The following is a 26,092-nucleotide window of genomic DNA, read 5'->3' as shown; positions in this document are numbered from 1 at the left end:
AAAAATATGAACAGCAGCATGAGCTGGAGTTCACAAGGGACTTTCAACTTTTACTTGGTTGACTTACAAGTCCTTGTCTTCAAAAGATGTTCTTTAAGTTATTTTTTGGTTTCTTGCTTAATATCGGCTTAATAACATATCACCTATTAATTTATTGGATTAGGAAAGAGTTCTTGTTTAAACGTGATTATTGACTGCCTTCACTGTGAAGAATTTTAAGTTCCTTAACCCTCCCTCCATAAACATTTTACATGCTTGTTGTCAAGATGATGATATTTTTTTGAGGCTGTAATCTACGTTTTCTGTGGCCATCAAATGTAAGGCAATGGTTTTCAGCCTTTTGAGAACAACAATAACAACAAACAATCTAACTATTTAAAAAGTAAATTTTATTTTTAATTTTAATTAAAATTTATTTTTAAATTTTATTTAAAAAGTAAATTTACTTTGGGTGGCTCAGTCAGTCAAGTGTTGTCATGTGAACCCGAGGACTTGAGTTTGGTACCCAGCACCTATATATGAATATCAAGTGTAGTACCTTGCATTTGCAATCCCAGCATAGGGAAAGCAGAGACAGGTGTATTTCTGTGGCTAGCTGGCCAGCCAACCCAGGTAAATTGGCCAATGACAGGACAGTGAGAACCCTTGTTTCAAAAAACAGCAATAGATTCCCCCAAAGTGGATGGGGAAAAGCTCATGAGGCCTCAACTCTACAGCAAGAACTATAGAAAGTAACAGATACTGAGAGTAGGAGAAATAGCCTTTCCCAGGGAAAGAACACACTAATTGGTTTTCTAGTACCAAATGATCAGCCCTGAAAACATACCTAGAAGTAACATACAGACTGAGCAAGTTGTATTTAGATATTTAGGAAGAGACACGTATATAACAATGCAAAAAGAGGACATGAATTTGACACAGAGCAAGGAAGGGTATATGGGAATGTTTGGAGGGAAGAAAGGGAAGGGGGAAATGATGTAATTATATTATGATCTTAGTAAAGTCAGTTTGAAAAAATGATTGATAGCTCCTGAGCAGGGATACCTCAGGTTGTCTTCTGGCCTCCACATGCATACACATACATGTGCACATGTACATGGAGTGCTCATGCGCGCGCGTGCGCGCGCGCACACACACACACACACACACACACACACACACACACACACACGGGGGGGGGAGAGAGAGAGAGAGAGAGAGAGAGAGAGAGAGAGAGAGAGATCAGTTCATTCCTTGAAAATGAAACAAGTTGCAAATGGTAGAACCTGACTGAATGTTCTATTGATGTATCTAGTTAAGTTCAATTCACACCAGGTTTGTTAGGCTAGGACAGATCTGTACCTGTGCATTTAAGTTGACCTCAAGATAGTAAAAAAGGGGGAGATGGGTAGGGGAGTGTAGTGGGGGCTAGGTTTTAGAAATTGAGCAGAGGAGGAGAATTCAGAAACTTGTAAGACAAATTGCTAAACAGTGCCAGAAATCAGGGTTAAAACCTAGAGTTCAGAGGAATAGGAAAAGCCACAGCTAATCTCACCTCACCAACTCCTCAGCTTCCAAAGAGAGCTACTTCCTGTATACCCACGCCTATATGCCTTTCTATTCTGCCAACTCATTTCCTCTCCATCCAGCTGTATCACTTTTTCTTCCCAGCCCAGCTCTGTCACTTCCTGTCTGTACAGACCTCTAGACCTCTATGGTTAGTGATAGGATTAAAGGCATGTGTCACTATGCCTGGCTCTGTTTCCAGTGTGGCCTTGAACTCACAAAGGTCCAGATGGATCCCTGCCTCCTGAGTGATAGGATTAAAGGCATGTGCTACCATTGCCTGACTTTTATGTTTAATATAGTGGCTGGCTTTTTCCTCTGATCCTCTGATAAACTTTATTGGGGGACACAGATAAAATATTACCACAGAAACTCATAAATACTAGTTCTGTTTTCTTTGCCTTAATTTGTTAAATTTGGATTTTATTTTCTCTTTACTTTAAGAATACTATTTACAAATTGCCCATTAGATTTAGGTAGACTATATCTAAATTTGATATTATCATAGGCACTTTAAGACTTTCTCTGTTTAATTTCTGAAAGTCCTCTTGATTAATAGAGGAAATAACTTTGAAATTGGAGGCTGGAAAAAATGGAGAGGTCCTTTCTCTTCAGTCCCGCCGTGTTCCGCCCCTGCTCTCAGTCCTGCTGTGTTCCTCCCCTGCTCTCAGTCCTGCTGTGTTCCTCCCCTGCTCTCAGTCCCGCTGTGTTCCTCCCCTGCTCTCAGTCCCACAGTGTTCCTCCCCTGCTTTCAGTCTTGCCATGTTCCTCCCCTGCTCTCAGTCCCACTGTGTTCCACCCTGTATTCTAATATGTTGACCTGAGACTGCCTTTCATTTCTGTGAAACTGACCAAATGTAAACTCTAACTCAGGCTGTAGCAAGAAGTTAAATGGGAGACTCATACTTTTCTAGAGTTTATGGAGAAGTAACTGAAGATCCTTAATTCTGTGTGGATTGTTTTTAACTTCATCAAGTCTCACAGCTCAGTGTGGAACTTTTGGAGGATTAACTGGTTTCTCCTCAGGTTTTCAGCAGGCTCCATTTTCTTTTCTAACTCTGACCTGACTCGTGCTCCCTGGAGTGTACAGTAGCGCAACACAGAAGGTGAGTTCAGGGTGATCCATGGCTGACATGAGGAGATCTCGGTAGCACCTGGTTAGTTGCATCATAAGCATGCTACATGGGAGCAGGCTCACACATAGGGGAAAAGGTTCTTAGATTCATGCAACCCAGAATGCGCCAGGCATGTGCATTTTCATCCATCTTTCTACATGAGATTCCTGTCAAGTAGTGTCAAAGACAGCCACTTACTCACCCACCTATCTTTCTCCCAAACAAATAGGGTAGTGGGAAGATGAATCAAAGAATGATTGTCCTTCCCTGTGTTTTCTCTAACCCTGGGGGGGGGGGGAGAGGCATCTTTTTCCTGCAAAGTATCACAAGAGTTAAGTGGAAAGACCTCCTTAGCTCATCTTCTACCAGCCACCTTCCTGGGAACTGTTCACTCTGCTAGGGAAACAGGAGTTCTCTGTGTGGCCAGATGTGGGTCACTATACACACCTGGAAACCCAGAGAAGTTACGAGGCAGATGAAGAAAAAGGATGGTGAGGGGAGCAGGGGGTTTAGGGAGGAGTCCATCTGCTTATTAGAAAGGGCCAGGGCAGAGTAGCTACTCTAGAAGGAGAAAACATGGGCATATTATAAATAGTTATTCTTTCATTTTATGAATATACATTTTTCTGTATCTATACAAACTCGAAGAATCATAATGAGATAAAATGCTTATTTGTCTCTGTGGTATTTACTTAATTAATATACTTATATGCCATTGTATCTGTTTTTTTGCAAATGATGTTTATGAAGATCATATTTTCCTTACCCATTCCTGATGAAGTAATATGAAGGCTAATATACTCAGCTTATACTTGAAAAAATTAAGTATATGCACATATATATAATATGAATTATCATTCATGGTAGGTAAGGATCCTGTACATTATTTTAAAAACTGTGATTGCAGGATGTACAAAGAGAATGTCACTAACAAATTTATATTTAACAGAATTACACTGGTAACAATCCAAGGAAGATAGACATATCATAGCTAAATAATAGTTATGGATATTGATAGATATATTCTTGAACAATTGTAGTAGTAGCTAAATCTGTGAAACTCAAGTTTGGAAGACTAGCTCAGTAGAGAGTATACTAGAGCCCACTGGAATTTAGCGCATGCAGTGAAATGGTCTGGATGGCAAAAACCTAGCAAACAGAGAAGGAAATGGCATTAAAATACCTCAAACAAAACAAAACACAAAGAGTAAATGGAAAGATAGGGCATTCCATTTGGCAACTAGGCACTTTTTATATAGGAGACACTTTCACAAACATTAAATTGTCCTTAAAAATGGAAACACTCATGTCCTTTCAGGAAGTTTTCTGATGAGAAGTGATTTCCAAGTGTCATGTTACACCTCTTCTAGGAACCCCTTATCTATCCCATAATTTTCAATCCATGCAGTTACCCACTACCAAATAATTGTCCCAGTGTTAGATAATGGCTATTGTTTTAAAACAACCCTTAATAGCTTCCCATTACTTCATTCACAAAACAAAACAATACACCCAGGACCCAAGGCATCCAGTGAAAGCCAACCTCACATTTAGATGAACATTGTATTATTTTACCAGCTACCACTGTATTTTTCTAGCCAAATTGAAGCCATTATGTTTCCTGATTATATCCTCCGTTCTTCACTCTTTGTAATCTAAAATGTATTGAATGTATTGTTTTTAAATTAATTTCCATTCATTCTTTTATTCATTCATTGAATGAACATTTATGTGTTTACTGTGCACATTTAAAATAAGGGGAGAAAACATGGATTAGTGATATGCAGGAAATACATAAGTAAGACACAATCACTTACAAGGTGTGACCGTATAGTGGTATTTATGTTCTTCTTTCACTATTGTATCTCACTCTTTCTGGTTTTGCAATATACTTAGACAAGATAACTACTGGTTGCCTCTTTAACAAGAGAAGATATACTGTTCTCCCAGAAATACTGCCTTATTGCTCTTTCCCTTAGTTACAGAACAGATGTTCACTATACTTCCTAATACTGATTCATATATGTATATATCTGCAAGTGAGAAGTTTATAAGTATATAAATATGCTGGGAGATATTACTATTCCCTTACCACCACATTAAACTGAGTTTCTAAGACAGCTTATTCCATTTCACTGCTGTTTCAGACAGATTTTAATTCCAACTCTTCACACAAAACTTATTTTAAAAGCTGTAGTCCACATAATGTTCTTCTCTACTATCTGTCTAGTTCTTCCTCCTTCCTCTAAATTCCCACCCAAATTCTTCTATGTCTTTCTTATATCAATCAGGTTTCCTTTACAAAATTTTTCATTTTTTTTTCCATCCTTGGAGAGACAGCGTGTGATCTATGGCATGAGCAAGTCTCCCTGGGGAAACTTAAAACGGATTCACTCCTTATCCTCATCTTTAAAGTGCATGGCCACTTTCACTTGTATTTTTATAACAGTGCATGTGTTTGAACATGGAGTTACTTTCTCATTTAAATATTTAGCTTACTTTGCAATGTAACTCATATTGTATCTGATTTCAATCCTTTCTGTTTTCCAGATTTGGGTTTCAAAACCATCTCTAACAGCCTGGAAAAAAATTCCATTTTTTTTTTTATCTTAGTAAAGATTGAATAAATTTTTTTCTTGTGAAATGTCCATGTTGACATCATATTCTTGGTTTAGAAACTGAAACCTGTTTTTCTTCCTGATCTATGTAGCTAGCTGATCAGTCCCTATATTCACCCTTTCTATTAACTTCCAGACCTTCTACCAAAGGCAACTAAAGCAGTGTCACTCAAGCTGTTGTTAGTTATTTTTGCTCTTTGGGGGGGGGGCGGCGTGACGAAGCTCCCAAATAAATCACACATGGAGGTTTATTCTTAGTTATAAATGCTAGGCCTTGGCTTGGCTTGTTTCTTGCCAGATTTTCTTAACTTTCATCTACCTTTTGCCTCTGGGCATTTAACTTTTTTTTTTTCTTCTGTACATCTTACTTTTACTCTTGCTCCATGGCTGACTTTGTGGCTGGGTGGCTGGCCCCTAGCATCCTCCTCTCCTTGTTCTCTTGCTCTTTCTTCTTTCTCCCAGATTTTCCCTTCTATTTTATTCTCTCCGTAGCCAAAGTTGCACAGCTTCACAAAGTTAAACAAATGCAACATAAAATAATACAACACATCTTTGCATCATTAAATAAATGTTCCATAACATAAACCAATGTAACACACCTTAAAATTATATTCTACAAGACAAGCCTTTCAGTTCTTTTTCTTGGGTATTAGAATCAATGAAGATATATATTTTTTTCTGACTGTATTATTTATTGCAAAGTAAATCAGAAATACTAAATAATTATCAGTGGACTTGAAAATTCAGCCAGATCACTTTTGATGTATTGGGTCAGATCTGTATAGGATACAGCCACAACTCCCCACCAACATCACTTGCTTCTGAGGTAGAGAGTCAAAGTCCTCACATCCAGTGCCACCTGTGAGTTCTCTCTATTTCCTATAAAGTGGTGGCTTGCACATAGTTTTGACAACCCTCTCTGAGGAATCTCTTATATGTTACTAATACACATGAGTAGCAGTGAACACACACACACACACACACACACACACACACACACACACACACAAAACATAGTTATGACAGAGGCAGGTTTTGTAAAATAATACTTTCCTTATGCCAGATTGCAATTAAGAAACAATATTGTATTGTTCTATGTAATGAAGAAACTTAGAAGATTAATTTAATTAACGTCTCCTAATGACTGATATTCCACAGTTTTGAAGAAGTCTTCAGATGAGACTGGGAAAATTGCTTTGCAGTCAGAAATGTAGTCACACCTTTCGTTTGGTGGCTCTCTAAAGTTAATATGCGTGCTAGTAGAAGTCTCCTAATAATGCAGAATCTTAAGCCTGATTGCCAAGAGATTCCGATTATTATTGTGTTGGGATCCCACGATTAGTCCCATAAATAATTTCATGTAACTCACCAAGAGGCCATTATAATGTTTGCAAGGTACTCTTTGTTTCTATGTCATGTTGCTTTATTTTTTATATATCTAGTCACTTGGAATGACATAGGAAGAAGTTCACAGGACTTCTTAAAGCCTAAATGTGTGGTTTTTCAGTTATTGACAATAACGGATTAGCTTGACTTGTTTTTGCCCCACTTTATACATTAACATTTAACTCAGTTGTTCTCTCTGGAGGTTATGAGCTAGATAAACAATAATAAAATACGGTGATAAGTATCAACATTAATGTTAGTTACCTGAGGGTACCTATAGAACATAATCTGTGTATTTCTAAACTTAAAATATTAGTGTACTAGAGAAGGTGAAATCCATCTGTTTATTCATTCATCTTGTGAACATTACATTTATTAAATATTCATTACACATGTAATTGTCTTAAACATAGCATAATGAAAACAGAAACACCACTTTGCCTCTGGGAAATTAAAATTTTTGTGAGAACAGAGGAAATACTTCTTTTGAGCAAGTAATAAACAAGACTATAGTAAAATGTAAGCAAGTTTCCAGTAAAGCATAAATAGTATCAAGTGGGTTTCTACTGTGTTTTAGCATTTCTAAGACTGGTAATTTTGGGGGTCAGTGGAGCCAGTGATGTCAGCAGGGGCAAAAGTTTTGATTCGAGAACTTGTGGGTTGGCCCATAGCATGTTTTCCTTCTTTTTTCTTTTTTGAGGGGGGAAGAGAGTCACATTTATTAATGACAAAGGAACCACATAATTCTAAGTCGGCTAACTCATCTATATATTTATTAGTGGGTATTTTTACTGTTAGAGCAAACTATTTCATTTTTTGTTGTAAAAAATAGGTATGAACCTTTCATATATGTTCATATAGAATATGTTCATTATTTCGTCTTCTCATTCCTTCTTCTGAAAATTCCATTCTCTTGTAAAATTGGAGAAATTGACAATTACTAATTGTACATGCCTTGATAAGAGTCAGAATGAAATATAAAGACACTGTCTATTTTGTTCACAAAATAACCCCATGATCTATGAAATCATTTCTGTATTTAAGCATAACCCTGCCTCTATAATGATAAGGCAAAGAAAACCATGGATAAAAACTCAGCAGGGCTCAACAGCCAGGTCCAGACCAACTAACAGGCATTGGCGAGCATGTTAGCACATCAAATACTCAGGGCACGATGACTTGCTTTCTCACTTCTCCTCAAACAATATAATGTAAAATTTTTTTTAAAAAAATTGCAGCTTTCTAAAGTTGACTCTTTAAATTTTCCTTACTCAGCAACATTAAAGGCAAAACTTAGAAAATGTACAGACAATTTTATTTATTTATTTATTTATTTATTTATTTATTTATTTATTTATTTATTTATTTAAACCCTCATTATCTAAAATGCATATACCCTCATATTCCCAAATCACCTCTGGTACTTATTTTTGGATTATTAACTCAGGTCATATGCAACTCTGAAGGAAAAATAGATTTGTTTGCAGTAGAAGATGCCTATGGCTGGCAGTACGGATTCACTGAAGTATCTCCTAGAGCCTGGAAGCATGTCACCTGGTGGACCTACCAGTCCATCATCTGATACAGAGGGTCACCAACTCTCAGGATTCTAGGTTTTTTTCCCCCACTGAAAAATATGTCCCCCAAAGCGGGAATGACTGGCATGCACTCATCTCAGAAAGACCAGACAGGGCGTAGCTTTTCACGGTTCCAGCAGCTCCTTCCTGTCTGGGTCCAATGTAGTCCAAATACACCTGGGGTAGCTCAACACATTTTTCATCTCTATATCACCATTTAGGAATTCATCCCAGCTATCCCCCTCAAAAGCATTGCAGCCCAACATCACCATGTGTGGCTTGAAATATTCCATCTTCATTTTCATCTTCAGCCTGGATCAGCCATGGAGACTTCACAAATCATGTGAATAGGGTTGCAGTCTGGGTAGTCTACCTCATAATTCTGAAGACAATTTTCAGGAGGATTGAGTTTCTTTGTTGTTCCAAGGCTGGTCTCAAACTGACCCAACCTGTAGGATTGCATCTTCAGAGAGTTGGTGAACCACTGAGCTACCTCATCACCACAATCTTTGCCTTTAATGTCAAGACCAAATAGTCTGCAGTTGTGAATCTTATTTGAAGAAGGCACCTTGGTAGGCAAAACCATCTGGTCCGTGCCTGGAGCTATGAGGGTTGAATAGTGGTTCTTCACGGTGATGAAGTCCAGCCTGAGGTAGGCTCCTGACTGGCAGTGATCATGTGTCCATCTTTAACCATGATCCAGAATCTGGCACACACATTGTCACAGTGCAGAGTCATGTCGGTGCACGTGGTCTTGCATACCCACACCCTTTTGCAGGACTTGATCAGGGAGATCCAGACCTTTGACACTGTGCCCATCTCCTGCAGCCACTTCCCTGCCAAGCCACAGTCCCCAGCACCCCCATGGCCAGCCCCAGCATGGTGACACTGAGCCAGGTACACTGTGGCTTCCCAGATAAGTTGAGGTGGCTAGAACTGAGGGTCTGGAGGCACCCATGTTAAACCACCCCATGCAGCCAGGAGCAGTTTTTAAGTTTTAGATTGTAATGTATTTGCCATGTTTTGAACAGTTTTATATTTGAATTATCAGGGTGAGGGATAATGGGCTTGTTTCATTCTCCTGTAACGAACCACTCATTGACAGCCCTCTCTTTTCTTCAGTGGAGGTTTTGGGCAAATTTATTTGAAATCAAGTGCCCTGCAGATGCACGTGTTCATTTATGGATCTATTTCTTTAATCTACATGCTTATGTTTTTGTCCATTCATTGTTCTTTCTGTTATTGTGGTTCTATTCCAAAGGTTTGCTTCAGTTGTACTTTCATTTTCATTTGCTGCTAGAAATTCTAAAACTTAAAATTTAGTTAATGACTGTCATGTAAAAGTACACCTGGAAGTCTCCAGTTATTTGTGTAATTTTTATACATTTTCTTGCTGTCTGTCTCTACTTTTGTTACACTGTGTTCAGATAAAATATAAGGAATTCCTTCCACTTTCTTATATGTATAGCTTTTTGGCTTGTTTTTGGCTTCCATTTGTTTGATAGATTGAGTTCCATTTATTTACTTTCACTCTGTTTGCCTCCTTCCTAGTAAGTTGAGCTTCTTATAGTTGATAGACGGTTGGCTGATGGTTTGTAATCCATCCATCCATCCATCCCATCTAAATCTTTAAATTAGAGAGTTAAGGTTATTTACATGTAAGGTTATTACTGAGAGGGATTTACTGATTCCTGTAATATTATTGGCTAATTTTTTTAATTGATCTTTTTCTCCTCTATTTGTGTGAGTTTGGCCTACTGAGTTGGGCATAATTCTGTCCTAGTTCTCATTTGCCTATCTGTTCATCTCATGAAATTTATTCAGTCTCATACTCTGGGCATTATAATAAACTATCTTCTTCCTGTCAATCTAGGGTTCCTTCAAGTATGTTCTGAGATGCTGTCTTTTTTTTCTCTCTCTCTCTCTCTCTGTGGTGTGTGTGTGTGTGTGTGTGTGTGTGTGTGTGTGTGTGTGTGTCCTTCTTTTGAACTGAGTATTCTTCTATTTCAGTTCCTAAATAACTTTGTTTTGCAGAATAATCCTTTTTGCTTTTTACTTTTTTTTTTTTTTTTTTTTGAGTTTTTGAGATGGGCTCTGTGTAGCCCTGATGGTACTGGAACTCACTTTGTAGACCAGGCAGGCCTCGTACTCACAGAGTTCCATCTGCCTCTGCCTCCTGAGTGCTGAGTGAGGGGACTCAATGCATGTGACCCCACACCCAGCCCTCTTACAAGTGGTATGCTTTTCTGGTTTTGGGGATTTTCACTAATGTCATTCTGATATATTTGTCTTTGGGACTTTTCTACTGTAGTTTCAGATACTAGATTTTACACCACTAGTTTTTATTTCAGATTTGTGATATACATATAGATTGTTTGACTTGGTATCTTTATCAAGTCCCAGAATTATTAGAAGTTATGCAAATGTTTATCTTACTTTTCTTTTTTTGGTGTGTGAAGATAGCATTTCCTCAGTCTTGCCCTAATTTTTTTTTCTTATGCCTGATCTGGTCTGTTGATAATGGCTATTGTAGTTTATTTGTTTGATTCATTGAGTTTATTTTCAACAATTCTTGTTTTTTGTTTTTGTTTTAAATCTAAACTTTCTTGCTGAATTTCTTCTCATACTTCAGACTTTCTCTTTGATGCTGCTGATTCTCTTACCTACCTTTTGAATTTGTTTCCTATTTCATTTATTTGTTCACTCATTTCTTCTTTAAGTCACTGTCTAGTCTTACAAATTTATAATTGAATTCATTTTCTGGTCTTTCAGCTAGCTATCTTAATGTCTTCACATTTGATTATTGAAAAACTAAAATTTATTTAAGACACAAGGTGTTGCTTTTTTTTTACATTTTCATGTTTCTATGGTGTATTTTATATGTCTTTGTTAGTTTGGATGTCTCTTCCAGTTCTATTTGGAGTTCTTAATAAGCAACCCGTTTTTTGAGGGCTTAGCCCTCAGTATTACTGAGATTAAAGTAGACTACTTTTAGGTATGTTCCCTGCCCTTTGGCTCCTTGGAGTTCTGGCTGGAATTTCCTACTGTGTCCCTCCCTGCCTCTGTTTTCTTCTGTGTTGTCCTTTGGTTCTTCACACCTATCTGCTGTGTCCCCCCCCACTCCCCGCATCATTGTGACTTCTGATGCCCTTCCAACCCTGCTCTCCTTGGAGCAGAATCTGTTCTTTGTTGTTTTCACTCTTCTGGCTTGCCATGTTGTAAGGAATCCGCCATCTTACTCTAGACCTCTGGTTCTCAACCTTCCTAATACTGTGACCCTTAAATACAGTCCCTTATCTTGTGGTGACACTCAACCATAAAATTATTTCATCCCTATTTCATAACTATAATTTTGCTACTGTGATGAAATGTAATACAAATATCTGATATGCAACCCCATGGGGTCATGACCCACAGGTTGAGAACCACTCCTCTAGAGGGTCAGTATTACGTGTTGAAGTAGTCATATATATGTCTGATTGGGAGGGTAGCAATAGCATCTAGCAAGTAATTGGGAGGGAAGTAATAGCATCAGGACACAAGGAATGAACTGATTGTGACCATGTTGATAATACAGTCCCAATTCTCTGTACTAAATTCTAAAAGAATCCTAGAATTACTGAAGCTGACTATTGTGTAAATATAATATTCTACAAATACACTTTCTAAAAGGTCTAAGAAGCATGCTGTGAAATTATTGTTCACAGCTTTCTCTCTAAAGCTGCATTATCTTAATGCAAACATTGTGAACTTGTCTAGAACAAGGAATCCAATCCTCAATGAGATGTTTTTCAATCCCTGCACCATTGATATTCTGGGATATTTACTTCTTTTGGGGGGCAGGCTATGCTGTGCATTATAGGTGTTTATCCACATCCCTTCTGTCTACTCAATAGAGGCCAGTAGGACACCTCCCCTGTCCTGTCATGAGAATCAGAAATGCCTTCAGATATTGGCCAGTGTCCTGTTGTGCAACATTGCACTAGGAAACCACAAAAGGAGTCTTGATAGCCTTGATAGTCTTGATAGATTCCTTTATTTAAGGATCAGTGGAGGAGTGAAAATCAATACACAGTTTACTTTGAAAATACTGTAGTTCAAGAAAAAGAAAATAGTACTTAAAGACTCAGAGGAAAAACACAGCTTTGAAAGCACTGTTCTTTAAGTTTCAAGAGAAAAGTTCCAGAATGTTTTATGGTTGGCACTCAACAGAATGCAAGACCTCAAGTGAGGGGTTGCAGAATAGGAGTGGAAGTTCCTTTAGAGAAAATAATCTGAAGACCTGGGAGATGTCTCAGCAGGTAGAGAGGTGACTGTGTACAGACCTGATTGATAAGCTGAGCTCATTCCTGGGACGTTAAAGGTGACAAGAGAGAACTGACTCGTAAGTTCTGACCTTTGACCTCCATACACACCATAGTGTGTACATACTCACTCATATGCACACACACTCATTAAGTCAATCCATAATCAAAGACACTGAGAAAAACTAAACGGAATGTAGAGGAAAATTGTATGGAAGGGGATAATTAGGTTCTAAGGAGATTGGGACAGCTAATGCTATGCTAAACTGTAGTGATGGAGGCACTCTCAGACCCTCCAGTCATATCTCCTGAGTTCAATTGTGTGCGTATTTACTTTTATCAATGCATAAATGAAAAGATTCTTTGGCTCAGCATTCCACTTCTAAGAAATTGCTGTTAGAAAGACACATGGTTGTTGTTCCTAGTCTTTTGATACCAAGTGAAATATTTATAGTTGACAAAAGGAATGAGAACACAGAGTTAGTCACAGGACATCTGCCTCAGTATCCTTTGTTGAGCACATTCATTAGAATATTTAATGCACTATTGCACATCCATTTGCAAGGAATATTTAATGACCTGAATAGATAATCACATTTAGAAAAAGCAAGTTGCTTACGTTGTAAGTATAGTGTGAGCCAAGTCCTGGGACTCCTTGCTTAGAGTGTTTACTTTGGACATGCTTCTGTGCCAGTCAAACTGGATATGGTGTCAATTATTACCTGTGCCATTTTGGGTGCCTATTGCTGAGTATCTGCACATCACAACCATTCATGAGTTCATTGTCTAATTAGGGTGACCTTCATATTTACTAAGGCCTTTGAGCTGTTCCAGGTGTCTGTTGGGATGTCCACTGGACTCTGTTACTGATTCAGCTCCACCGCCATCTCCCTTGAGGCCAGGCCCCTCCAGTGGCACCACTGCTGACCTACCAGAAGCCATGGAGCCACCCAGCATTCCTTCGAGGTTATGCAACTAAAGAAGCTTCTAAAGCAGTGTTTCTTATACCATGGTTCAGAAGCATCCCTCACAATTTCAAAAGCATTTAATGGCCTTGATGAATGAAACATTTCTTTCAAGTTTGTTTCAGATCTCTGTCTTCTCCTCTATTCTTAAGCTGCTGAATTCTCCTTGGTTTCTAGGCTAGCAATAAATCTTAGTCACTTATCCTATTTTAGAAATTACTCATTTTCAGTACCAGTAAAACTTTGCTGCTAGAGAGAACCCAACTGCCTTTATTCGTCTTTTTAGGAGGTCTCTTGTGTTTTGATCTTATTTTCCTGCCACTCTTCTTGTACCTGCTGTTTAAATATCTCTGCACTGACAGAAGTCTCAGTAGTTTTCCTATCAAGTTCAAGGTAGAGCCAGCTGCTTCTCCTTGTAGTTCCCCCACTTAACCACATTACACATTGGGATTGAATTGTATTGCTAAGTTGTTCTGACATGACTGTTTTAATTATTTATAGTAGACCTTCATTCACTAGGATGACAGGGTTGACTAGGGAGGAAAAGCTCTATTTTGACCTCTTAGTAAATTCCCACCAGGTCCCAGAATATACTCTATTAACTGCTATGAATAGTTTGAAAATAAGTTTTAAAGTTTAAAGAACTTTAATTCAATGAGTATGTGTTTATTCATAGTGAACATTTTATTATAGATCAAATTCTAGGGAAAAGGAACAGTGGTAGTCTCTGTGTCCTAGCTTGCTCTCCATTTCTGTGACAAACACTGTGACCAAAAACAACTTGCAGGAGAAAGGTTCTTTGTTTTTTTTTTTTTGTTTGTTTGTTTTTTCATCTTACAGCCCATCACTAAAGGAAGCCAGGGCAGGAGTTTAAGGCAGAGACCTTGAGGTAGGAAGTCAAGTTGAGACTGTAGAGGAATGCTACCTACTGGCTTGTTCTGTGTAGGTTGCACACCATAGTTCTTAAACAGCCCACCAGGATCCGGGGCCTAGAACTGCCCATGATAGGCTGGACCCTCCTGCATCAGGCACTAACAAGAAAATGCCTGACAGACTTGCTTATTAGCCATTCTGATGAAGGCATTCTCTCAATTGAGGTTCCCTTTCCCAGATGACCCTAGCTTGTATCAGGTTGACAAAAACTAACCACCACACTCTATATTCTTGTCTGGGCTCACAATCAAAAGAGAAATGGTGCAAAGGCAACATCAGTTGTGTGTGAGTAAAGCTTAAGATAGTGGGGAAATGGTAGTCACTAAAACCGAAAAGACAAGTGGATGCTTAGGCGAGAAGGTTCTTATGTTCCATGCTAAAACTATAAACACTAGTGAGCCAATGTACTTTTTTTTATGCTTAGTGTAGTAGTTTAAAGTTTCATTTAAAATGATGGTTCTTAGTGTATTGTAATAGAAAATGTTGAAGATGTAATCTAAAACCAGAGCAGTGCTGTGAGGGGGTGTATGGTGTAGGTGAATTTGCACACTGTTGGTAGATAGAGCCTGTTACTATCCAGTTGTGAATCCATTGACGGGGAGATTTCCAGAGGAAATCAGAAGTTCTCTAATATGGGTTGTAGTGTTAGAGATATGAACTTGCAAAGCTATGTTCATGGAGAATCATTGTGTGTAATATGCTTAGTTCTTGGAGTAAATTCTCAAAGAATACAAATAACATGAGACTATATTAGTTGGCTATGATGGAGCTGGATAATTCTCTTGCTCCAGAGCTCAAGCTTTTGGCTTTGGGGGTAGAAAGGGAGTGTATAACAACTTCAGTTTTATATGATGTGTTTCAGATCTCTTTGGACTTCTGCTTTGCCATATCCTCTAGAAGACTATTAGCATTTTGACCTTAAGGTCAGAAAAAGGCTGTCAGGGGTGGGGTTATATATTGGGGTTATATTTACAAACAAATCCTTGTTCAAGTCATTTTTAGCATTGTCTAAAAGTTAAGTCTACAGTGAGAAGAACGTTTTGTGTGGAGCCCTATCATCTTTAAGGAATGTTAAAAAGCTTAACCAGGGAAGGTTTTAGAGAAATGAAGGTTCAGAGAGAGAAAAACAGGATGTTGTTGAAGAAGAAAATTTGAGGAGTTGGTCTGGCTGTAGGTAAATTTAAGTAAGTCATTTAAAATGCCTGTTGGACTCAGCAGTTGGCAGAGTATTGGTAGAAGTTTCAAGCCTTTACAGTAGTGGGAGAAACTAATAGAGGGATGAGTAAAATAATATCAACATACTGTTCTATGTTGGGAATGTAGTAGTCTTCACCTATTACTAGTATTTACTAGTCTGAGCTTTTTTTTCCAATAGAGTAATGATAATTGATTAATAAAAAATTATCCTCAATCTCGAGCTTGGCCTGTCTTATCATTAAAATATTGTATATTTTATCTGATAAAAAAGAAAGGTGGGGATGCATCCTATGTTTAATTAGATGTATTCACACTATACTCTAGCCACATACACTGAGCAGTAATAGATTCCTATTCCATTTGCAAAAGAAAGTTGCCACTATCAAAATATGTGTTCAAAATTAAATAATAGTGGTAATAGAAAAAAAATTCATCATTGAATTTTTCCCAAAATTAGGCAACAGTGATCTTTTCATGTTCTGAAGGATGGTGGTTTGAAGGAACACATCCTTCCTCTGGTCTTATAATTTCTTTCATCTTAATGCATGAGAAAGTCGCTTTCACAAGAAAGCCCTTTTGTGTTATTTGTTGTTATTTTTAGACAGACTATGCTAAATTCCATTGTTGGTTCTTAGTTCTGACAGCATTTAGTAACAATGGTCAACTCTTCTTACCTATAAACTTCAGAACAAACTGTTGTGCAATTCCTGCAATTCTTCCCAAAGGAGTCAGGGTATTAGGTTTGTCTCTTTCTGTCTCTTGCTTCATCTTGCTCTTTGGTTTTTTTTTTTTTTTTTTAACACTAAGAGATGAAGGTTAGTCATTGTGAATAGTGGGGGGTCAACTGCTTCAAAAGCATAGAAACCAAGAATGTGATCCCTAGTGGTGTGGTCATATGAGGCAGATTGTATCAGAACAAAGACTGTGGGTGGCCTATGGACATCATTTTATGGAATCTAATAAATGCCAACAAGAAGTACATCTTAGATGGACATAGAATCCTTTATTGTCTCATAATCATAATACAATGAGTTCACTCCAGGCACACATTGCTGGGGAGAATGCCAGTGGTTCTAAACTTACATTTACTTTTCTCTCACAATCTTCTCTTGGATTTTATATAATGCCCTCAAGCTGTCTATGGAACATACTGGAGTTTCTTGCTTCAGCCCTTTTCATCTGGTAACTTATCCCATGTGTTAGCCTTTGCATAGAGTTGATTAATCTGTACTCACCTTCTGAACCATGTCTTATATGTGTCAGAATAAGAATTGTTTGAATAACTTCATAATCAAATATTTTAGTTGTGTGAGAGTCAATGAGTTCAGCTGTTATTTGTGAATAATTTTAATATCAATTTGGTTCTCTAGGCCATTTTCTACCTTTGTACCCTCTACTGTGGATGTGTTATTGTTTAATTTTGTGCCTGGATCATAACCATATATTGATTGGAAAGTTAGGGCACTATATTCCATACTGTTTTACTTACCTCACTTTTCATAGCTTTACAATAGGACGAAAGAAGAGAAAAGAAAGCCTGTATCATTTTTTAATATTCAGTGGCTTTACAATAAAGTACTTACTGCAGAAACACAGTGATGGTTCTCTACTGAAATTGAAATTCTAGATCTTGGTGGAATTCAGCACTAGCATTTCAAATGTTTTTATATACTGCTTTTATTCATCTGTGCTTGGAATCTTCATTCTCAAAAGATATATATTATGCATTTCCTTAAGTTCAGTGATCAATTCAATTAATATTCACTGAATTTCCACCATGCTGGGGACTGTCTCTACCCTTTTGAGATTCATCATTTCATTGTGAAAGGGGAAGAAAAAAATGTATATCAGTGGAAATATAATTTTATATATCTGTGAAAATTGTTACACACTTATGAAGAAATGTAAGGACAAGGATAGGAAAGAGGGTCATTTGAAGATGAGGCATTGCTGAACAGGTGACCATGGAACAACATCTGAGAGGCCAGCACCACACCCTGGCTATCTGGGAAAGCATCCATTTTGTGATTTATGTTCAGTCTAAGGGATACTAGCAAAATATGAAACTGAGTGGTACCTGTGGCAAAAATCAGAAAAAAAAAATCAATAGATTTATAAATCCATAAACAGAAGGTTTTAGAGAACTCATTATCTTGACCTCTTAGGAGAGGTTTGCCTGGCCTGAAGCCCTTAGAGAGCATCTGCTGGAAGAAATGGTGCTGATGGAACTATAAGCATTTATAGTGCATCTATATATTTCAATGCAATATCATATGAATATATATAAATGTATAACCTATTTTATATTATCTCATATTATATAATGTCATATATTATATAATATATTATATATTTGAAGTTCCTCAATCACACTGACAGAGAGATGACCATGTAAGATAGCAATCTCATGGGTACAGAAATAGTACTTAGAGTGTTCCTGGGGAGTCCATGTAGTCCATCACATAGAAGATAAAAATAATGCAGAGACTGACCTTTCATGAATATAATAGTTCTTATCAGGAATTATGTCTATATGTTTAGAAAATATTTCTGGATTACCTTCATGCATTATACAATATTCAGGGAATATTTATCTTGGGAAGCAAAGGATTAAGAATAGATTAACAGAAATGGGCTGAATTTAATATGTCAGAGTGAGGTAGCTAGCAAGAAGCCTGAGCCATAGGCTATGCAATTTGTAATTAATATATGCCTCTGTGTGTTCATTTGGGTCTGAGCGGTTGCGGAACCTCAGGGCCGTGGGAGCCAGGCGTGACCAGGAAAACTTGAGCTACAGAGGTGCAGAGTTTAAGCAAGCTAGAAGGATAGGATCCAGTCCTAGGGAAAGCTATAGAATGAGCTTGAAGCAGTGGCAATGGAATGATAAGCAGCAATGGAACTTGAAAAAGAAGTTAAATGATTTCCTGCTACAGACTGGAAATGACATTCCTGTATTCTTGGCATGTAAAATGAAGAGATTTTTTTTTTGTGGTGTTCCTCACCAATGGGGAGAATTTTAGAAGAGGAGCAGGCTTTGGAGAAGAGAACAAATGTGTTTATGTAAAGCATAGTGCTAAGGATAGCAGAAGGAAAAACAGCATAGAAATGAGAGGCAAAATGGAAGAATTGACGTGAGTGGACCACTCAAAATAAGTAGAGGGGTGTCTTTAGGTGATAAATTAGTGGACAGTGTAAGACAACCTGTGTTCCTGAGGAGTGGGGTGTGGATACCAGCATAGAATGTGGTGTGCATGTGTGTGTGTGTGTGTGTGTGCGCGTGCGTACACACACACACACAGAGTGCGCACTGTGCCTGTGTTTCTATTTGTGTTTATGTGCATGTGGAAGCCAGAGGTTGACATCTAGGGTCTTCTTTAATTGCCATCTACTTTGTTTTTAAAGGCAGTGTCTCTCTCTGAACCTGGAGCTCAATAATTCAACCAGTCTCAATGACTCACAAGCACCAGATAGCCGTGTATGCCTTCTTAACCCTGGGAATATAGGTTATGATACCATGCCTGGCTTTTTATAGGGGATCTGGGGAGTTGATCTCAGGAATTTATGGTTGCATGGCATATATTCTACCTACTGAGCCATCTCCCTATCCCAAGAAGTAGCTTTTTAAAATATTTGAACATTAATAAGCTATTAACTGCTACCATTTCGTGTCTCTAACAGTTAATGATTTTTGTACATAAATATAGTTCCCAATAGGTATAGTTACATCTAAAAAGGTCACACAGCACCACACAATATTTCAGAGACTAAGAGGACAAAGAAGCAGTAAATAATAGGAGCCTGGTCCAGCCCCAGACTTAGGTCTCTTTACTCTCTCATAGATCTGCAAATTATAATGCTGCTGGATTCACAGGGAAGGCTCATTTAGGTGTTTGCATTAGTAAATTTAAGGCATTTTCATTGTATAGCATTGTATTCTTTCAATATAACCATCAGGAATGGTCATTACAATTTTAAACTCTTAAATATTTCTGAGACTATATATTAATGTAAAATAATACAGTAAAATAACCATTTTCAGATCCTTGCAGATGACACTAGAGAGCCTACTCTGGTTTTGTCCTTTTATTTGCTCTGGGAGTGGTGGAGTTAGGGGTAAGAGTGATGCCGAGGTAGGATGATGTACAGCATCCTGTGATGTGTCTGCATCAGAATTCAGTGTCTCAAGTCTATTATAGGTCAAAGTCAAAGGGAAATTTAATTAGCAAGTGCCTTGTCTGTAATTGAGTATGGGCTCCAAGGAGAACATTGTAATGAATTTTCATTGACAGATTAGAGAAGTGATCAGAGATGAATGAGATGAAGCTAGGCATATTTCTTTAAGGCTAATGGAGAGCAGGCAATAGGAAGCTAGAAAGAACAAGCCAAGTAAAAGGATTGCTCATAGGCAACTGGCTTCTACAAAGAGAGGAGGTGCTTATTGGTGGGTTTGGAAGTCTGGTGGCATGGAAGCTGTGTCCTATAATAATGGCTTTCCACAGATGTGGTATTTTCACATTAATAAACTAAGCCATGGAAAACTACTCATGGTTGTAATAAAAGAAAGAAAGTGTTAAAAATTATAAAATGGAAATTATTATGATGTCTGTGGCAGGGGATATAGCATAGTAGAAAGAATATATAACTAAAGAAATTGCTAGGAAGTTTTTATTATAATCAAAGTATTAGGAAGTAGGCCAATATGGTAGCTGAGGAAATGGATAAACCCTGAAGCAATTTCACAGGAGAACGTAGACTGATAGGGCTGAGGAGAGAAAAAGAACAGAAGAGGGGGAGATAAGTCAGATTGTAAGGTTGCTCTCCCTCAACTAGAAGTTGAGAAGAAGTCATTGCTAGAATAGTGGGGAAATAATGTTAGTTGATTTTTCACTTGTACAATCTGTAAAAAAATGCTAGGCTAAAACTCATGAATTGTGGAATCAAAATACTGGAAAACATGCAATAAAAATGATTACTTTGCTGGATTTACTTCCTATTTGTATCTCCATGAATTATCTATATTGACATCACTGCCATTTGAAAAGCTTTTAAAATATACATATACATACATACACACATATATATATGTGCGTGCGTGTGTGTGCGTGTGCACATGTGCATGCTAATGTGTGTATGTATGTATAGGTATATATATAGAGAGAAAGAGACAGAAACTAATGCCTCTTTTATTTATGAGTGTAGTTAATATAAGATCAGAGTTGTCATCGCAGATTTCAACAAGAAGCTGTATGCTTAATGATGTGTGCTCCTCTGTAAAGTTTCCTAAGGAATTAATCAGAAACACCAATTATCATGACTAGCCTATGCTTAAAATCTTGCCCTTATTCTTGTTTGCTGGACCACAGAATCTGAACTTAGTACTCAGGACTTTGTGACAAATGTCTAGTTTCATTTGCTTTGCTCTTCTTACAGTTTACAGCTGTGTAGAATTATTGATGTTTCATGTATTAGAGAGGAGCTATGTGGTTCAAGAACTCTCATCCTAGACATGAGGTTCTTTGACCTCAGAGGCCTCTGTAGGAATCTTGGTACATCTGCAGTTGTCCAGAGTTCAATTACTAGTGTTTAGGAATTTACCAAGAATAAATGCATCACATGAGAACATTTATTTAAACATGGGCCATTTAGTCATGTATTTATTAAGAACTGAACTTGAAGCAGACATTGAGATAGGCAAGAAATACACAATATGATTAGGTAGATCTCGTTCCCAACTTCATAAGCTCTACAGTCTAGCTGTAAACAGAGTACATAGTTGGAGCTCTTGGCTTAGTTATAACTCAGCTGGTAGATTACTTTCCTAGCATGCCTAAGGCCATGAACTTGGTCCCTAGCATCACATAACCTGGAAGTAGGATGTACATGTCTGTTATTCCTGAACTTAAAACACTCACGGGGTGTAGACAGGAAGATCAGAAGTTGGCTATATAGCAAGTTCAAAGACAGCCTGGGCTATGTGCGACACTGTCTTGAAAAACCAAGATGAGAAAACCTAGGTGTGGGAGTAAGGGGTGAAAGAGATACATTAACCATAAGACTGAAAGTTTTCAATCTAGGGTGGAGAAACATGATAGTATATGAAAGATAGAACAAGGCAGAGCAGGAGGGGTGTTGAAAATGAATTCAAAAGATAAAATAGGCTGAAGTGTAGCTGGAGCGCTTCTCTCCAGGTCCCACCAAGCCCCCGCAGTCCCACAACCCACATATAAAATAATCACCCAGATGCTTATATTACTTAAACTGCTCAGCCATTAGCTCAGGCCTACCTATGATGTTCCCTGAACAGCAGCTGGCAGGTCTCTCTGCCTTAGCCTTCCACTTCCCCCAATTTTCTTCTCTTTGTCCCGCCTATACTTCCTGCCTGGCTACTGGCCAATCAGTGTTTCATTTATTACCCAATCAAGCAACACACGTAACATACAGAACATCCCACAGTACTGAAGAGCAAGCAGAGGCTCGTTATAGAATCAAGTGAGCTTGTATGGCATATGAGGAGTGTTGACTTAATTATAGGGCTGCTGGGGCACCTTTTATGCTTTAGGCAGGAGAATTATATGAATGTCTTCACCTCAGTGCTGATGGGCAAAATTTCACAGGAAAGCTTTTACAGTGTGAAGCATTACTATTAACATAGTAACCCTTTTGTATCAAAGTATAGTATCCCTTTGGAAGAAAGCAATAAAAGAAGACAGATTTTTTTTAACTTTATCAGATATTTTCCTTTTTAAAATATGTAATAATGTGATGAGGACTAAAGCGATGGAAGTTTGGTTCACTCTTAGGGAATCTTTGTAAATAAGCACATTGGAAAATAACTCAGCATCCTATAAAAAGCTGTATGTACACTTGGTATGTGACTAGCAATTCCCTATGTAAACATTCAGCCAAGAGAAAAGCTCTTGCACATTTGAACCAGGTGGTATACTCGAGTGTATATTCACCATGTGTAATTTTAGTATCTCTGTCTCTTTCTCTCTGTCTGTCTCTCTATCTCATTTCTTCCCCATCCACAGACTAGAACAATAGTATTTTCATAAAACAATGCACTTAAAATTGTTAAAAAATAAAACCTTAAAAATGAATATTAAATATGTGAGCATTTATTTTACCAACAAGGTAGAATCTCAGTAATATAAAGTTGTCAGACTAACTAGTCACAGAATACATATATTACCTTATATTTATATAATATTAAAAGGCATAAAATGAAACAGTGTAGGGTTTTCCAGTTTTGTGGAGTAGAGGTTTTTGAAATATGACCTGATAATTCTCTGGATTTCCTCAATGTCTGTTGTTATATCCCCAATTTCATTTCTGATTTTGTTGATTTGGATTCTCTCTCTCTGTCTTTTGGTTAGTTTGGATAAGGGCTTGTCTATCTTGTTGATTTTCTCAAAGAACCAACTCTTTGTTTCATTAATTTTTTGTATTATTCTCTTAGTTTCTATTTTATTAATTTCACCTCTCACTTTGATAATTTCCTGACGTCTATTCTTCCTGGGAGACTTTGCTTCTTCTTGTTCTAGAGCTTTCAGGTGTGCTGTTAAGTCACTACTGTGAGATTTCTCCAACTTCTTTATGTGGGCATTTAGTGCTATGAATTTCCCTCTTAGCACTGCTTTCATAGTGTCCCATAAGTTTGGGTATGTGGTGTCTTCATTTTCATTGATCTCTAGGAAGTCTTTAATTTCTTTTTTTATTTCTTCCTTAACTCATTGGTGATTCAGTTGAGCATTATTCAGCTTGCATGAGATTGTAGGTTTTCTGTAGTTTTTGTTGTTGTTGAAATCTAACTTTAAGCCATGGTGGTCTGATAGAACACAGGAGGTTATTCCAATTGTTTTGTATATGTTGAGATTTGCTTTGTGGCCAAGTATGTGGTCGATTTTAGAGAAAGTTCCATGGGATGCTGAGAAGAAGGTATATTCTTTTTTGTTAGGATGGAATGTTCTGTAGATATCTATTAGGTCCAATTGGGTCATGAAATCAGTTAAGTCCTTTATTTCTCTGTTAAGTTTCGATTTGCAGATCTGTCCAGTGGTGAAAGTGTGGTGTTGAGATCTCCCACTATTAATGTGTGGGGTTTTATATGTGGTTTAAGCTTTAGTAATGTTTCTTTTACATATGTGGGTGCCCTTGTGTTTGGGGCATAAATGTTCAGAACTGAAACTTCATCTTGGTGGATCTTTCCTGTGATGAGTATGTAATGCCCTTCCCCAACTGGATCAGGCCCTCTGAATAGGTGAGACAGTTGATTAGCTTGATCTGTTTGGGAGGCATCTAGGCAGTGGTACCAGGTCCTGGGCTCGCTGCATGAGATAGCTGTTTGAAACCTGGGACTTATACAGGGACACTTGGCTCAGTCTGGGAGGAGGGGACTGGACCTGCCTGGACTGAGTCTATCAGGTCGATCTCAGTCCTCGGGGGTGGCCTTGATCTGGAGGTGGTGGGAATGGGGGGTGGGCTGGGGGGAAGGGGAGGGGGGCAGGAAGGGGGAGAACAAGGGAATCTGTGGCTGTTATGTAGAACTGAATAGTATTGTAAAATAAAAGAAAAAAATGAAACAGTGTATTATATAGGGCTATATGGAAAGTTGTATATGCTGAATGGTAGCTGTACTATTTCTTCTTGTCATTTTTCTGACTATTACTGTAACATGTTTGCTGCTGCTTTTCATATAGATAATTTATACATTATAGAAAAAGTTAATTTTCCCTGGTTTTGTTACTTTCAAACATATTACATATTACATATTACAGAGTCCTGGCTGGCCTAATACTTGGTATGGAACTCAGGCTAACTTTGAACTCAAGGAAGTCTTCCTGCCTCAGCCTTCAGAGTGCTGGGATTTGAGGCATGCTCAAACACATCCAGCTCAAAAAAAAAAACAAAACCAATTTTTAATCAGAAGTTGATTTTGTAAAAGTACATACAGTAGGACCAAAGATCAGTTTTGCCAAGCTATGGACTTGTAGTCAGACAGAGCTAGCTTCAGATTTCACTCAGTTAGTCTGCAGTTGTAGGGTCTTGAATTCACAAAGTTCCTTCTTTAATGCAGGTGTCGAAATTCAGTTGTAGTTTTAGGAAATTAACCTTCATAAATTCTCCTTCTATGGCAAGCTCTTAGACCATCGGTTTGTGTTCTATTCATCTTTACACATCTGGCCTGGAAATCTAGGGCAATCTAGCTATGTTTTTACAACTCAATACTAGTCCAGGACAGTATTTAGTGAAGGTCAGTTCTCAACTTGCACAAAATAGGAACTATCCTTTTCTCATGCCTCAGTTCCCACATCTGTAAAAATTTAAGTCAGACAAAATTGACTCCCTAGGACCCCATTTTGTCTACCAACCGTCCCTGGGCCTCTTCATTAGGCTACCACTCAGGACCCATTATCACAATTCTTTGAAGTTAAATTACATAAACAAATGAGGCTAAACCTCTATGTACTTAGGAAACAAGACACAACACATGTTGCTCCACACTTCATCAATTGTAGTTACAACTTCAAATCAGAGATGATCCTTCTAGAGCTTCAGTGACTGGTTTCTTCAGCCATGCCATTGTGTATGGAGACTGCTAGCGGTAAAGTTGTCTTCATTATGCAGAGTGGAGATGAGTAAACATGGTTTATTGTATTCAGGTCTCTTTGTGGCCTCTTATTTTGGATATATTGGTTCTTTCAGTTCTTTAGAGCAGTATAAGTTGAATAGTAAGTGTACCCCCTTTGCTCTTCTCTGAGCATTTATCCCTCTGTCCTGAATGTAATTTCTATTAATCATTAAAATGTTGATTCCCTTAAGTTCACACACACACACACACACACACACACACACACACACACACACACACACACACACACCCCTCTTTAAATTTTCAAGTCAGAATATCTCATAATTGTGTGCATGTGTGTATGCACAAGTATGTATTTACATTTATAGAAGACAATCCTGTATATTGGTCTGGGTGAAGCCTCCCAGATATTCATCAGATTCTTAAAGCAGATGATCACTAATCTACTATTGTTGGATATTAGATTCTTTGGAGGATGGGGCTGTTGAAAATTACAAGACATTCTTTGCATATATACAATTCAGTGTTTTAAACTACACTCAATTGTAGCTCTTTGCTTAAACAGGTATGAATTTTTTTTGTTTCTTTATAAGCATTTGCTTCTTAAATTTTCTCATAAATGAGAAATAGAAGCCCTGCCAAACATCCTATACACGGTTCTTTTACAGTGTATGCAGGATCATTTCTTCCTGTTCATCTTAGATTAGCCTGAACATTAACAGTGATTGTTTTATGATTCTAGCATCAGGCATTGCTTTGTCTTTTATATGTCGATAACTAGTCTTTGTTATATTGGCCAGTCCTTATCTAGTGCAAACTTCTATATGTTCTACCATGAGAACAAATTATGCAAGTATAAC

General features: G+C 37.8%; 1 protein-coding gene and 1 pseudogene across 14 annotated transcripts in view; one reads left to right on the top strand and one right to left on the bottom strand.

The window, feature by feature from the left end:
• Positions 1–26,092, top strand: part of Cep128 (centrosomal protein 128) — a 355,586-nt gene that overhangs the window by 217,030 nt on the left and 112,464 nt on the right. The window lies entirely within an intron of this gene.
• Positions 8,228–26,092, bottom strand: part of LOC121822525 (mitochondrial amidoxime reducing component 2-like) — a 51,450-nt pseudogene continuing 33,585 nt past the window's right edge.

This window comes from Peromyscus maniculatus, chromosome 14 (assembly GCF_049852395.1).
Source record: "Peromyscus maniculatus bairdii isolate BWxNUB_F1_BW_parent chromosome 14, HU_Pman_BW_mat_3.1, whole genome shotgun sequence".
NCBI lineage: Eukaryota > Metazoa > Chordata > Mammalia > Rodentia > Cricetidae > Peromyscus > Peromyscus maniculatus.
The sequence above is the reverse complement of the archived record's forward strand: the minus strand, read 5'-3'. Positions and strand labels throughout refer to the sequence as shown.